The 9,923-nt window shown below is 39.1% G+C and overlaps 1 protein-coding gene across 1 annotated transcript in view; it reads right to left on the bottom strand.

Moving 5' to 3' along the window:
* LOC104164227 (coiled-coil domain-containing protein 149) overlaps positions 1 to 9,923 on the bottom strand; it is a gene marked incomplete at its 3' end in the record, with an annotated part of 22,423 nt that overhangs the window by 10,992 nt on the left and 1,508 nt on the right. The window lies entirely within an intron of this gene.

Below are 9,923 nucleotides of genomic sequence, written 5' to 3'. Positions count from 1 at the left end.
TTCTAGCCAGTAAAGAGGATGCCAGCCACAGTCCCTGCTCCTATATGGAACTGTACCATGGATATCTGGTAGCACAAAACTTCAAACGTGACCTCACTTGTGTTGTTAGCTAGTATGCAGACTTCTAAAAAAAATAGAGGTGAAAGCTAGAGATTAAAAGCAAACACCCCACACCCCCCCAAATAATCCAGGTCAAAAGTTATCATCACATTAACCTACTAAGATAGCAGGGCGAGCAGTCTGGTCTATATTTTTACATTTAAATTCCATCAGCTTGATCACTAACCAAAAAATAATGCAATCTCCTCCCTCCTATCTGTGATATCTGAAAGTAAGCAAATACTACAGGTAAAAATTTATTATATTTTTACCCTAAAAATATCTCACAAATACACAGACATTGACCCACTACAGGAAAAGCCTACCAATGACATCTCTCCTAAGCAAGCTATAATCAGAGTGGCTAATGTGCAGCCTTTCAAGACATTGCCTATAGACAGCTAGATGTGTCATCCATTGCCATAAATCTGAAAAGTATAAAAAGAAATTAAAAAAGAATTTCAGATCTTCTAAGCATGACTTGGTAAAGCTCCATGAGCCAATATTTCTAAGCCAGCCTTACACATCTTCCCTGGGTTTGAGGCCACTGCACCAATTGACTGTTTCTAGTTCTCTCTCAGTATTCTAGGTTACGTTTTAGATTCCTTACTTGCTGTGCTTGTCTTTCAACTCCCTCATTTCTCTATTTTGATCTCTCTCTTTCTTTTTCAGTCCTGCTCTTTTACCCAGCCATTCTCACTACTACTTGACAGTCTCATAGGATGTTTTTTGTGAGTTTTATCTTTAAAACTCATGCACTATCAAGCCAACAAGGTATCTGAGAGCCATTCCTGCAATCTTTCCCCTTGCTTACTAACAACTCCTATTTCCACATATCCTGTTTTATATTTAAGAAAACTATTAACATGAATATAGCTACGCATGCGTCTGACCATTTGCAGGATTAGACTATTAAACTATAGTCAACTGGAACTTTTGTACGCTGCTACATCAAGAAGCTGGATCCAAATTCCAACTGGTCTAAAATAGCAATAGCTTCAAACTTTCAAACAGCAAAATGACTCGAGAAACTGATATATCCTACCTGATGAACAACAAGCCTACTTCACTGCTACAGCTTCTGTACTTCTGGTGCTCCAAGATTAAAGGTTCAGAAGAAAGGTATGTTTCCCACAGTTTTAGAAGAGATTAAAGTGTTTTTTAAGCTACTGATAAACCTGAACACAGCAAATAAATAATTTGGGAAAAGCGTGTACTAGTAAAAAATGTAAATAGTCAATTACAGGGCCAAAATTAAGTTGCCTTCTATTTTATTTTCAAGATGGCAACCATTCAAGCAATGCAAAAGGTAGAACGGTGGAATGATTTTTTTTCCACATGTTAAACAAATATATAATAGTCATTCATATATTGAATGAACCAAGGACCTTCAGAACACATTCAGTCCATGGTTTTGAAAGGTACTTCTTAATGGCTGTTTAAAAGAAAGAAAACAAAGAACTTATGTTTGCAGGAAATTGTATTTACACTGAAATATTTATGGCTACTGCTCAGATGTAATTTTTTTTTTTTTAAAGAAAGCTGACTTTCAATAAAGGCCATCCAACCTCCAGATTGAGTTAGTTAAAAGGAACGTGATTTGCACTAACCTCTCTGAAAGACTTCTATTTATAAAGTCCCTTTTTAAGATTAATTTGAACAACTACTAACACTGCAATAGCACATGTAATTTCAATACCTCGGAAGAACTCAATCTCACTAATCAGTGTTTACAGCCACAACACCAGGATTCTAGCAGTCTGTAGTCAAAACCCAGCTCACAGTAACTGCAGGAAAGGTATTACCATGCCTATACTAAATCTTCCTGCTCAGATTTATTTCCTTTAAAACCATTTCTCTGGGATTGCAATTCTATGCTGAATTTTATTTGTCAGTCATATAAATGACTTAACGTGACAGAAACCTTTATACTCCAGACAGGGATTTTGGAAGAAACTTTAAACGAAGAATTTGAGACACCAAAATAAAACAGCCTCGTTTAAGCATGCTCAGAGCATTACAATGAGCCAAGTATAGACTTGGTCCTTAATGCAAAGCTTCTATTATACTTCTGTTAAACTAAAACAACCAAGCTATGTCACAGAAGTAGTCTCCAGCAATTATTCATTTCCCTGGCTTAGAGGTTCCATACAACATATAATTTAGATTGTTCCGAGTTTCAAAGGTTTTGGCAAGACCTCATTAAAGCTCTCTGTTAAATGTGGACAGAAGGAGAAATATTTGATTTTCAAAAGTGCTCTACTGGGCTTAAAGTAAGCCAGCCAAGAGGATACGTTAAACGACACCTGGACTTGGTACCATTTCTCTGGCATACCTAAAAAAACATACCATATGGTTGAAAGATGATAAAACTAACAATAGAGGACTGGCTTTGTGAACCTGTAAGCATGTATTTTTTGAGGAAAGGGGAGAAATCTAAGCAAGGAGCAAGGCGATTCATTTTTCCACCTAGCAACTTCTTTCCAATATTCTTAGAACAAATACAGAATTCACTTAGAAATTCAAGATAAGTTACCTCAGCAGACAATAAAGCTCATATCTTTTACCTGTGCAACAGAGAACAACTCTCTGAAAATTAGCCAAATTCAGCTTCTCTAGACTCAATTTCTTCAAATTTCTTTTGATTCTGGGTGAAGCCTCCAAAAGACTCCTGCAACTTAGTAAAAGACTTTACTTCTTTCACTCACACTATTCAAAACTAACTCCAAAGTACCAAAGAAGAGACAAGATTTCTGAGCCATGGGTAATGGGAAGGAAAGATGCAGAGGTCTACACCTTTCTGCTGCCTCATCTTGTCTTTCCTCTGCAACAAACCCCAGCAGTGGAAACTGTTTCTCCTACTCTCTCCCGATGCAACTGTTCATAACACTAAATAACAGAGAGCATGTCATTCAAGTTTCTGATTAACTGCCCCATATCAGACAATCTTTTTAGAGCTCTGTCCACCTCTGGCGACGTTCAGTTTCCGGCAGGTATTCTTGAGTCTCTGCAGCATGACAAGCTATTTGTTTTACATCCATCTATAACAGGAAGGTTGCATGTATTATCTCAAGTTGGAAGGGACCCTTATAATCATTGGATCCAACTCCCTGCTTCTCGCAGGACTACCTAAAACTAAACCATACGACTAAGAGCGCTGTCCAGACACTCCTTGACCTCTGACAGGTTTGGTGCCGTGACCACTTGCCTGGGGAGCCTGTTCCAATGACCAACCACCCTCTCACTGAAGTATGATTTGAGCGCAGTCCAAACCCCCATTGCAGTACTCGACCTAAGAAACTGTCCCCATATTTCTTTTCCTCTGACCAAATGTAGTGCGACTATAGTCAATGATTCCAACAAAAGCCAGGGAAAAAAGGAGAAAAAGATTGATGTGAGAGTGCCGAGGGGGAAGTGCCTACCTTTACTACACAGGGGAAACAAAGCACCATCAATCAGAACAGACCAGAGAGTGAAAGATTCGATGGGATGGGATCACAGACTTCACCACCCTTTTCCACTCAAACTTTGTTAAAACTTGCAAGAACATTTTTGGGATAGAAAGTGGAAGAGAACCTTACTTTTAGCTACAGATGAGCATCTGAAACTAACAAATAATAAATATTTATTAACATAAGCCAGTAAATACCCCTCAGACAGCAACAGATCTCGGCTCACTACTGACTGGTGACCCAAGAAGAAGGGCAGGGGGGAAGTAACTCCAAATAGTCATCCCTGGCATTATGCACCACACTTGAATTTCGCTCCTTTAACAATTTTGCAAATCTAGCTACACATACACACAGTGTTATTTTTCTTCACACCACTTTAAAAATGATGGATAGTAACACAGTCTTTAATATAGCTCTCAATTCTCTTGCACATAAATCTTATCCGACACTTAAAAAAAAAGTATTTTTTTTTTAAAAAAAAAAAAGGACTTTCTCCCTTTAGATACTGCCTGAAAAACTAATATGGCAAAGGGGGAAGAGGGGGAAACTTCGAACATACCTTTACAGTTTAAAAATATCTTTAAATACAAGCAAGCATTTCTATACTGCAGTTTACAGTCTTTTATGTTTCTTTCAGCCATACCTTCAAACAAAGAAAAACACTGAATTACAGGGCCGACAGAAAAAAAGTTTGATGAAACATTAAGCACATTTGATGGGTGTGACTGATAGCAAATTTAATGGCAGTTTCTCCTCCAATTCATTCATATGATTGCAATGGTTGAATTAATACAGAAAAACCTGCTTTGCTTACCAACTGCCACTGTTAACTCCAAGGTAGAAGAACTGATGATCTCACTTAGCACTAGCTTCCTTATGACAAAAAGCAAAAATTATTGTATTTTTCTTTTGAAGTTGAAAAATCATGTAGAGAAGACTTCTGAAATTAGAGGTCCTGGGCATACTAAACAAAATACACTTAATACGGGTCATATTTCCCCACAGAAAAACAACAGCAAAAATGAAAGCCTTGCCAAGCAGTCATTTGACACAAACCAAGAAGAAAATCCTCTCCTCCTCTGAGTATCTGCTACTCTGAGAACCAGGCAGGAATCCCACCACAAAAGCACACCAGTCAAAACTTGACAAGGCTCTGTAAAACAAGAAAGGCTTGCTCTTGCTCACATAGCTGCAAGACACTCAGCAACTGGAATTTTTATAGAGCTGATTAATAGAACCAAAAAGCCATTTTAGCAGTAGATATATAAAATGAATATTTTTCCCCTCCTTTTCAACCAGTCTTCTGTGTGTTAGATTAGCATGGTGCTATACAGGACCAAATACCACCCAGCTGGACCTAGAGCATTTGCCAACGGCTGACAAACAACGTAAGGCTAGCATCAACTACAGACTCCTTTACGAGGCCAGTTTTTGCAAAGCAACTTGTTAACATGCATCATAAGTGGCAACTGAGGGTGTGAGTATGAACTACCAGTATCATGAGAAGTTACTTGGCAGAAATTCCTTCACTGTGAAGGTTCAATAAGGTACTTCAGTCCCCCCATACTCCATATAGGAATCAAGTTTTTGTTGACAGCAGATGAACATAGTTAAAGAGAAATTATTAATTTGTACTTATACAAAGACTACTAGGATAGAAGAAAAGATTGTTTCATTGGCTTGATTTATCAGAAATATTTTAGCTGCTTTGAGATCTTAAGGACAATTTAAACTTTGAGATAATGCACAAAAAGAATCAAAATCCCTTAAACATTTTGAGTGTTGTGACTAATTAACAGAGTATTTATTGAGACTACTCAGGTGTAGAAGTGTGGACAAGTGTCTCTCTATTCCATTAAGGTAAGACACAGCAACCAAAGGAGAGGTTGTTGTACATACCAGGCCTGAACAGCGTGCCAATTTTGAACAGGGACTATCAGATCTATCACAATCAGCATTTCTTCTCTCCTAGCCTCATGTTTACTGCACAACCTATGTGTTGAAGAAACAACAGTGTCATTTCACAAAGCTCAACTCCTAGTGTGGCTAAGAAGTTCTAGGTTCTGCATACTGACACATGCTGCTATCAATGGAACAGCAAATTTCAGTGTGCAGAACCAAAATCTCTCTATCAGCTATGCTCTCGGAGCCGGCACATTTTGAAATCCACTGGAACATTGCTCTCTGATGCATTGCAAGGGCAAACAATCTCACTGTTTTCCATCTGCTACCTCACACTATGGGAGTCAAACTTATGCACCTACAAACCAGAGCAAAGCACACAGGTCTAAGTTTGGTACACGTGTAACGTTTTTCATCTTCAAACTCTCTGAAGAGGGGAGAAAATTGCATTAACATTCACAGCACCCTTGTGAGATAAATACAAAATGATTGCTTACCCTGTAGTGTATTTTATCTGAAGATTTTCTCTCATAGGACTCTGAATGCAGCTTTTGCACCTTAGCACAAGACTAGCAAAACGTCCTGAATTCATTAATTAACAAGAAATAGTCACACTATAGTCACACTAGTCATTTTTTCTGATGATGTCAAAACCAGTCATAAGGTAATCCCTGAAGTTTGTTTTGAAAGTGAATTGTGACAGCTGAGTACATTAAGGTAAAAGCTGGAAGTGGAAGTGAAAGTGATCAAAATGGGTCCATTTGTGGTATGTCACAACATACTCCCGTCTGGAACCTCCGGTCCTTCTGATGTTCTGCTTGCCCCAAAATGCCACGCTCAGGAACTTATTCATTAGCAGAAGTCAAGCTGTCTGACCAACATCTCGGTGAGGGGGAGCATGCTGCTGTCATGTCAACGATTGTTGAAGCAGTCAGAGTCTTGGTTTGAAGGAATTGCCTTGGGACACCTACAGATAACTATACACAGAGTTAAGGACCATGACCTTCAGGAAAGATGGACACAGGTTCTCTGATGAGACTTTTTGCTTGGCAAAAAGAGTAGCTATCAAGCTGTGCTCTGTACTAGGACTACGTCATCTTTATATTATAAGACTTATTATTCAGAGCCTCAAAGAGGGTTCTGTGACCACAGGACCTGCTTGGAAGACACAGAATCCACTTGACTACGTCAGGCAAAAGTATCTTTGCCAATAGGCTGGCCAACTTCATAAGGAGAGCTTTAAACTACAAGTTAGGAGGGAGGAAACAAGGAGGCTCGAGATAGGGTAAGCAAGCCAAGGGCCTGGGATGATGGGAAGAGAAGGGACATAGCAATTCACAAAGCAACTGAGCTGAAGTGTTATTCCTTTGAGCATAGGCATGTAAAGTAGGAAGTGCCTGCAGAACAGCCTTGGGGTTAGAGCTCTCAAGCCTGCACTGCAGAACCCGCACACTTGGATGCCCCTCAACGCTAACACATGCAGCATGGAGAACAAACAGGGGGAGTTCAAAGGCTGTGCGCCATTACAGGGTTACGATCTCAGTGGGATGCAGAAACGGTGGAATAGCTCACACAACTGGAGCGCTGTGATGGAGGGATACAGGCTCTTTAGGAAGGACAGCAGGAAGGTGAGGAGGGGTGTTGCCCTTTATGTGAGACAGTAGTTGGAATGCATGGAACCCTGCCTTGGAACAAGTCAGGAGCCAGCTGAGAGCTTTTTGGTCAAGATTAGTGGGCAGATCAACATGTGTACTGTTGTACTGGGTACCTGCTATAGACCTCCGCATCAGGAAGAAACAATAGATGAGGCCGCCTTCACACAACTGGAAGAAGCTTCATGTTCACAGGCCCTGGTCCTCATGAGGGACTTCAGCCACCCCAATACCTGCAGGCATCTGAACACCACCCTCTCCCTCTTTTTTACTGTGACAACAGTCAAACGCTGGAACAGGTTGCCCAGAGAGGTTGTAGAGTCTCCATCCTTGCAGATATTCAAAACCTGACTGGACGTGGTCCAGGGAAACGTACTCTAGCTGTGCCTGCTTGAGCAGGGGATTGGACTAGTTGATCTCAAGAGCTGCCTTCCCACCTCAACCATTCTGTGATCTTGTGATGTTTAGCTCAAATTTATTTGATTCCTCATAGATTTAAAATACAAATACAAGCCCTCACCAGTGAACATATGCATTACGGCTTTATTCTTGACACACAGCCCCACTGCAAACCCATTATCTCCAACTGACTGGTCTCACTCTCACTGAGATCAAATTAAGCAAAGCGCGTTTAGGAATGTGGCCCAGCACAGTCATTTTCCTAATCGTGCATTTTACTCCACCTTTGTTTATTCAAAGGATCTCATTTGTATTAAAAGAACTTCCATTTAATATAGAAGGTCAAAGGATTAACTGATCTGTTATTTCAACAACAAAGCTTCTCCCAAACTGAAGTTATACTGAAAATTTAAGCAATGTAGAAGAAAATAATAGTCAGTATAAATCAAGCTAGAAATCCCATCTATGTTTTTTTTCTTTAAGTTTCCCAGCACGGCAACACTGTCCAACAGATATCCAGTATTTGTTTCCCAATGTCATAAAAATGTTCTGTATCACAGCAAATGCGTATAAACATATACCACTGCAGAACTGCTGTAGAATTTCTATTAATATAGAATGCAGAGCACAGGCTCTGTAGACAGAGCAACATTTTAACATGCCTTTCAAATTGGGGAGTGGCTATTGTTTACCATCTCTGGTGAATTTTAACATCAAAATCAACTCTTCATTATTCCTACCCCCCTGAAACATTTCATCCCTCCAGTACTTATCCAAAAATTACCCTACACCTGACAGCACAAGACATTACAAAACTACCTTCAAACGGAGCATTTAATTGTGAATGTTTGGTAAGAGGCGGCCAGAGAAGCACTGACAGCTCACAGGCTGTGATAACAACACTAATGGTAAAACACCTACTGCAGGACAAGAGATTTCAGTAGCACAGTTTCTAATTTCCTGCTTTTGTTGGTTGGCAGAAGGCAATACACATGGAGCAATCTTTGGATTATGTCAGAGATGCATACGACTGCACACACAGCTTTGAGAGGGATAAAACTGCAGAGCACTGCAGGTTAAGATACGTTAAAGTTAACACCAATTTTACAAAAACACATTCTGAGTTAACTGCTTGCTGATAGAAATTGCCTGGTTACACAACATTTCCATACAAACCATGAAAATTCTGTGTTGCAAGAGAGGGAGAGAAGACTCAGTGTGGTAAACAAGGTATTTTTAAGAAGTCACAGAGCATAACTGATAATAAAGGTGAAAAATGAAGACATGAAGAAGAAAGTTGCAATTCCCACCCACCTATTACATTTAAGGTCCTAGATTGCAATTTCAATAATAATTTCTCAATTGCAGTAAAGAAACATAACAGATAGCAAACTGTTCAGCATATCATGTTTTCATCTTATTTCTGACCATGAGAACAGCATGCACTTTTGTGTCACACAGAATTCATTGTAGGATCAGGGTTTCTGTGTTTATAAAGTGACTGAGGTCACAAACTTCTCCCAGCAGGCAACTAGGCCTCTGGGCAAAAAGGGGATGAAAAAAGTGCAAAAGAACACAGAGAACTTCACTCTTTCTGCGAAAATGCTAAGAAATGTATGTACAGTAATAACGGAAAAATATTCATAACTTTATTTTATTATTGATGCATTTCTCAAAGCAAAACTATACTGTTTTCCAGAGGTAGCCCTAACTACTCCAGATTATCCACCTTGCATGCTACAGACACACTTCTTGGGAAAATGAAAACTCAAGAAGTGCACTAACAGCCTACTACTGTACAACCTAAAGTATATATTGTTCTTGAGGGAGACCCATTTGAGAACAAGATTTTCTTTCTTTCACTGTTACCTAGCATGAATATATAACTTTCTCAGAAAAAAAAAGACTCCTAGCTAGATTATCAAATGGCTTTCCAGGCACCTACCATGGTAAGATCTGCCAAAACTTAATACAATCGCAGCTTCTGAATTTAGACTAAATTTTGCTAGCATTTTAGAAACAAGTGTCAGATTTATTTGTTTTGAAAGACGGAAGATAAATTACAACAACATCTATGGCATGGCAAATGTCCCTTCCTACTTATCTCTGTAATGACCCATATACTGCATTGGTTTTTCTTCCTTTTAATTGTATATTCTTCAGCTCCAGTTTTAGTAGTCAGAATGCACAAACCTGTATCTGGTCTTAAACTTTTATTAGAACTCCACTGAAATAACAGAATTTCAAATAAATTATGCTAAATAATGAGGAAGTTAAATGATTCTGACTGACTTCTTGGCAGCTATTTGTTTAAGTGCCTGAAGGAGTAATTATATTGCCTCTGAAAGTTTAGTTTAAAACAACCAAAACCCTAAGGTTCTAAAATGTTAAGAAAATAGCAAGAACTACATGCAAACTC

Source organism: Cariama cristata, unplaced genomic scaffold, assembly GCF_000690535.1.
Source record: "Cariama cristata isolate BGI_N322 unplaced genomic scaffold, ASM69053v1 scaffold18087, whole genome shotgun sequence".
Lineage (NCBI taxonomy): Eukaryota > Metazoa > Chordata > Aves > Cariamiformes > Cariamidae > Cariama > Cariama cristata.
The sequence above is the reverse complement of the archived record's forward strand: the minus strand, read 5'-3'. Positions and strand labels throughout refer to the sequence as shown.